The sequence below is a fragment of the Malurus melanocephalus genome, unplaced genomic scaffold, assembly GCF_030028575.1.
Source record: "Malurus melanocephalus ecotype Western Australia unplaced genomic scaffold, MMel_1.1 scaffold_110, whole genome shotgun sequence".
Lineage (NCBI taxonomy): Eukaryota > Metazoa > Chordata > Aves > Passeriformes > Maluridae > Malurus > Malurus melanocephalus.
The window spans coordinates 378,453-384,808 of record NW_026623342.1 but is presented as its reverse complement, the minus strand read 5'-3'; positions in this window follow the sequence as shown (position 1 = coordinate 384,808).

Genomic DNA, 6,356 nt, shown 5'->3' with positions numbered 1-6,356 from the left:
TATAATAGGAACATCATTGTTTCCCTTTCTGCTGGTCTCACACATTCTTTTTAATCTTGATTATTTGTCACCCTGTTAGGGACTTCTTATGGTAATGAAATCCTTTGTCAGTGATGCAACCAGAGCCTTTTGCTGCATTTTTCCTTCCTACATAAGTTACAATTGCAGTTATAAACACTGTGGAGGTTTTTTCTGAATCACACAATTGCAGATTGTTTGAAGGAAACACGTTCCTGGCTGTTGCTAGGTGGCAAATGCTCTTAAAGATTTTGCAGGCTAAAGATTTCTTCAAACCTATAATCCTCCATATTTATTTTATAACCCATAGGAGCTGTTAAAAAATCAAAAAAATAATGCTCAGCCCTAGGATAATCACYGATTTGAAAGAGATAAAAGATTTGGTATAAAAAGCTGATTCCAAATTCTAATTACAGGTCAGTTTAAGACTTTCATGAGGGTTGATTATCATGTATCTGCATATTGCAAGGCTGCTCATGCTACCTTCTAAAACTGGTCTTAGCTCCTATTTAAAACAAGGTCCTTGATGGAATGAATAAGCCTCAGCCATAGTCCTCAGAAAAATATGTATGTACAAAAGAAGAACTTCACAGACTGCAAGGAAAAAAGCCTAAACTTTTACTTTACTTCTAAGAACTGATCATCTAGGGGATTTTGCCTGATATGTTACACCACCACTGAGTTTCAACAACTATAGCAGTGTATTGATAAATCTATATAGTGTTTGTCTGAAAAGAGTCCTGCACTCTACTCTTCCTAGGGTATGATTATACAAAATTGCACACTAATTCCTACTTACAGTTCAAGCTGAAACTGTATTTTTCAGATGTCCTTTTGAAATAAGGCCAAATTCACAGCTGAAGCTAAACTGAKGAGACTTTTCACCTCCAAAAGCTGTCACACCAATGTCAGTGTTAGACTCAAGTCCATATATCAGTAATATRTATTAAAGGACAGCACAAGGAAACTCTAAATGAAGAAAAAAAAAATCAGGCTTCATTACAGAGCAACTTCAGCTTCTCCTTCAGTACTTCATACCTGTTGTTGTTTTAAAGCTCAGCATATTCATATTCAACCAAAAGCATGGGTCTTACAATTGAAAGTTTTTGGTAACTCTAGCAGTATCCATTATACATTATCCACCTTGTCTTTCCTTGCCAGTAAAGTGTCATATTATCATTAAACAAGCAAATTTTTACAGGATTGAAAATTGTTGCCCATGTCAGACACACATCTTCTACAACTGCAGGTAGCTTGGTAGGAAATGTCAGTGAAAAAGTGGGATATAATCTTCAGACCCTGACTTCAATGATATTTCTTAAATTTTGATTGGTTGACTAAGGCTTCTGCACTCTTTGTGTTCAGCATGATATAAGAAACATGTTTTATGCCTAAATGTATTCTCAGAAACTGCTGCTCATTAGAGAAATCTCTTTATGGCGCTTGGATAAATGAAAAATACGGTGCCCTTAGAGTTCTTGGAGATCTAGCACAGGTAACTGTATTCTTTTGAGCTCTGTAAAAGAGGCAGTGAAGCCATGATGGGCTATTAGCATCTGATCATCCAGACAAGGGTCCTCATTTTCCACAGTCACAGGGGACAGAAATGTCATGGAGGTGTACCACATTTGATAGCATGGCCAAGTAGCTATTACTTGCTGGAAATTTTGACAGCTACTACCTTGTAAATTCAAAGGGAGAGAGTGCTTGAAATCACCCTCTGGCTGTATGGGCACAGATATTATATATTATAATTATTATTATTATTATTATTATTATATCATTACTCTAGACAAACATTCAGATAAAAATAGATACTAGCTTGTAGTCCTTCAGATATGCCTATCCATTACTTTTATATCCCCTCTTTTCATAGTTTCTGTAATAACTGTTGCAATCCCACTGTGAAACTGTAAATTCACAAATGACAAATATAGTCACTGCACAGTCACATAAAATGCTCTCAATGAAAAAAAAAAGTAATGTAGTCTTTGCAAACTGAAGTATATTACTATGGGGTATGAAGCAAACATAAAAGATTGATTGTTTTTATAAAGAAGTAATGCACTTTGGAGTTAATAACCACTAATAATCAGGATTAGACATTTCACRCAACACTTGTCTCCCATCTTCTGACATTTCTCAAAAGCCTAAAAATTTTAACCGTCTTTAAAATTACTGATTTCGCAAGCTGCCTGCAAAACATCCCCACTGAAAAAAAAAAAGAAATATGACTTTGTCAAATTTTAGAGGAAAGTAGAGGCAATCAAGGGAAAAGCTTAATCTTAAAGTGGATTTCTAAATTTCATCTGGGAAGATGATTGATGTGCTTTACCCTCCCACACTGCTACAACTTTAATCTCACCTGGAGGAAAGAGAAAAGGAGCAATCTGACACAGCCCACTCAGCTCTGCTTTCCATACTGCAGCTGGGAGATAAGGAAGCAATGGAGGCTCTGCTTCCCCTCACYCCTGGATATTTGGGATGCTCTCTGTGGGACAATAAAGACCAATTACCCCTTGGAATTCATCTTCAAAGTGTTATTAATTTAGCTAATTCCTATGTCTTATCCATTATAAGCATGTATGGGAAAGTGCTCATTATCAAAATTGACTAAAAAGCCCTCTGATCCCATCAGCTGGCCTTTACTAGTAATTTCCTTGTTCTCCCTGCAGTTTGTGCTTCCTRAACCATTGTGGACAGGAACTGCTAAGCTCCTCTTCACAGCTCACAAGTTCCAACCCGTCTTGACTGGTTAAATGGCATCTGCTTTGCTGCATGTGCCTCAACAGCACGTATGAAACAACTATAACCTGCTTCCTAAGGAAGGTTTCTTCATGTGGAAGAGGCTTCTGTCCTCACTGCTGACCTCGTGCTGGTCAAAATGACCAGATCAGAAAAAGCATTATTCAAACAGTTAAAGCTTTACCCATCTCATTTTGCTTTAAACAGACCAGGGAACACACAGATCTTAGCAAGAAGGTAAGAGCAGGTGCCAGCTGCTCCATCAAACTGAGGCTGACTGACAGCTTCTTCRAACAAGCCATGGCACAAGTAGCATAAGATATACTCAGTACACTCATTACTACATTTCATATCATTCTCAGCAAGACTAAGAGGTCAGCATCCACGGTCAGAGGCCTAACTGCACATAAATGCTCAAAACAGCCATCCTTGTCAGAATGTCAGAGTGCGGGAAACAGCACTTTTGTCTGAAAACTTTGGCACAGCACTGTGCTGGGTAGTAATGTTGTCTCCCATAAAAGCTGCTTCAGAGAGGAAAAAATAAAAGTGAAGAGCTAGACAAGGGAAAWCTGGCTTACGTTCTGTGCAGGAACCTGTCACTAGTCGCAGAACCCAACTCATGGAGGTCATGGACAGAGGAGCAGGTGTCACCTCCTTGAGTGAAGYCTGGAAACAATGCAAGGAGGATCAGATTGACATGTTCATAATGCTATGAGGATATGAATCACTTCCTTCCMTTGACCACTGACTAAGTTATGAAGTTAGAAATACAGTCCATTAAGCATTACTCTTGTCCTCCACAGCTCAAATGCTTTTCAGGTTCAAAAGCTGAGTTGAGCAGTGGTAACTCAAGCAATAATGCCAGTGGTAACATGAGACTGCCATGGCCAGTGGGTGGTCCTCATCCGGCAGCCATGAGGGACACTCTTTCTGGGGTGATGGGCTACTGCTTTCCTGAATCCATTACGTAGGCTGAAAATGATAATATGCAAAACATTCTACTGCTGTGCATTGCACAGTGTGCTCCCTCAGAGCCATGTGTTGGCATGCCAAAGGTGTGGTTGCAATCTATCACACTGCCTCATTCAAATWGTCTTAACATAATTAAAAAGCACAATTAAGCTCCAGGCTATGATGTTTGAAGATCTCCTCAAGGTGTCTTCAAAGACATTAGCCTGCAGCATGCTACAGCTTTTCAACTGTGCTATATTAAAAACATCACAACATGTTTTCTGTTTGCCTAGCAYAGTTCCAGAAGCAGAGCAGTGGTTTCCATGCTTAAACTGGAAACACCTGAGGAGAAGTGGGAGAACTAGACAGTGTTGTCACTAGCACCACCCACTAATGCTGCTTCTCTAGTGAAAACAAAATGCAGGCAGTAAAATAAAGTGGTAGATTGGGAACAAGACTTCTGTCTGCAGRAAGGCATTGCAAAGTTCCCACCATTTGTCCAGTAAGTGTAAGAAATTATTTTAAAACTATTTTTGCTACTTTTATACTCAAACTTTCTTCTTTTTTTCAAAGAAAAGTTACAATCTTCAAAATTAATCATTAACTTCTGCTACTAAGTTTGCTTTGAAACAGAAAACATCATTCCTGAGATATCCGATCTGTTATYGTGTTGAACACGACAAACAGCTGTCTTTGAAATTGACACAATTGTCAAATTATAAACCAAGTGTTCATGTCCTTCTAGCGCATTTCTGACATGAATCATAGATTTTAATCTGTAGATGTTGGTGACAGTTAATTTGCATTACCACAATATTCATAAAATAGTCAATAAGCGGGAATAAGAGGGGGAAGAAGAGGGCAAAGAAGCGCACTTCCCTCTGGTATTACTGACACTTWGGCTGGTGCATGTTTCAGCTAATGATCCTGAAGTCTCCTGTACCACTGTAGAGTCTTGGGAAGGCTTCAACCATACCTGCCCTCAGTACTCTCTCAAAATGTAAAAGAAAGAAATTGTTGCCAAGGCATAGAATCTGGCTATTGAGAAGTAAAACAAAAACAAATTACCTGAAAAAGGACTGAAGATGCTGTAAGAAAATGAAAAGTTTGGGAGAAAACAAAACAAGAAATCTAAACCACTTTTATCAAGCATGACTAGCATTTATTTCAGGTCTACACCATCATTCAGATGCTTTTGTACCATGGCAGGTTTAAGCCTTCAGTTTTCTCCTGAAACACTTGATGTTATATAAGATGTCATTTTAGAAAATATGAGACCATGTTGGAAACCAATTTCCTGAAGGGCTAGGAATAGGGTCATATTGTTATCTAGTGTTATACTTGCAGCCCTGGCAATTTTCTTTTTTAATAAACATGGATAACTCCATAGAACTCTAAAGGACAACAAATATTGTCCTTTATCTTATGTCTGTGTTTCAAAATCGTCTCAAAGATTMTTTGCGCAAAAAGGGTCAGAAATCTTTTCGAAGACACAAAATGATACAAAGTTCCTGATATAAAACAAGCCAAAGACACCGTTACAGAGTTTTGTTGTGCCAGWGCTGAGCAGTCAGATACAAATCATCAGTTCTGACCAAAATTACTTCAACCAGCCATGTTGAAGTGTGTTCCTGTCCCAAACCCTACACAGGGCTTGATGGCTCTCGCACATCACTGCGCTGAGTGATGCGGGGCTGGAGCTGCTTTGCACCTTYGGATCACAGCCAGAAGAGCTCCGTTCCCCTTCCACAGTTTTGGGCAGACAAGCCTGTAGAAGCTGTACCAAATACTCACAAGCCAAATCAGACCTTGAAGCATCCACGTACGATACTTTTCAACTACAGGTAACTAAATAACGCGGAGAAGTGAATTTAGCCGTTCCAAAGCAGAACAAACCCCACAATACAAACCAAACAACTTTTATTTCTTTGAATTCTTTTGCCTTCTTTTTGCTAGATCGATCACAGATATTCTTGCTTTAGCACCAGGGGTGRGCAAACCCGGATTAACACGAGAGCAGCCAGGTATGGAATACAAATCACTCAAAACCAGAAGCCTTTTTTCCCCTTCGCTGTGAGGCTTCTAAGAGAGAAGCTGATGGCGTTTAGTYTGAGACGCCTCATCAGCCCTCCGGATGCTAAAAGTAGGCGAATCGTGACTTCAGCCCTTCCCAAGAAGTGGCCCCTCGGCTGCCTCTCCCTGGCCCCCACACCCGCGTCCCAAACTTCCCGACCGGGACCACCCTTCCCGGGGTCCGCGCCAGCCGGAGCCGCTGCAGCCCAAGGACTCCCGCCTCCTCGGGGCACCCGAGCCCCTCAGCCACCGCCTGGTCCGGCTTCCCCGCTCGGGCAGGGACCCTCCGCCTGCTCCCGCCCCGAGCGACACCGGCSGGGAAACTCCCGGTGGGAGCGGTGGTGGCGGGACCAGTCCCGGTTCCCTTCCTCCGCCGGCTGCGGGGTGGGGCGGAGGGCTGAGGGAAAGTAGGAACGCGGGAGAGAAGAGCGGGCGGCAGCCCCCGGGAGGCGGCGGGGCGGGAAGCGCTCGGGCGGGAGCTGCCGCTTTAAACCCGCCCCGKCCCGAGGGGCGTGGAAGGGGCCGCTGAGGGGGGGGCTGAGCGCGCGCGCGCGGCATCGCCCGGCACG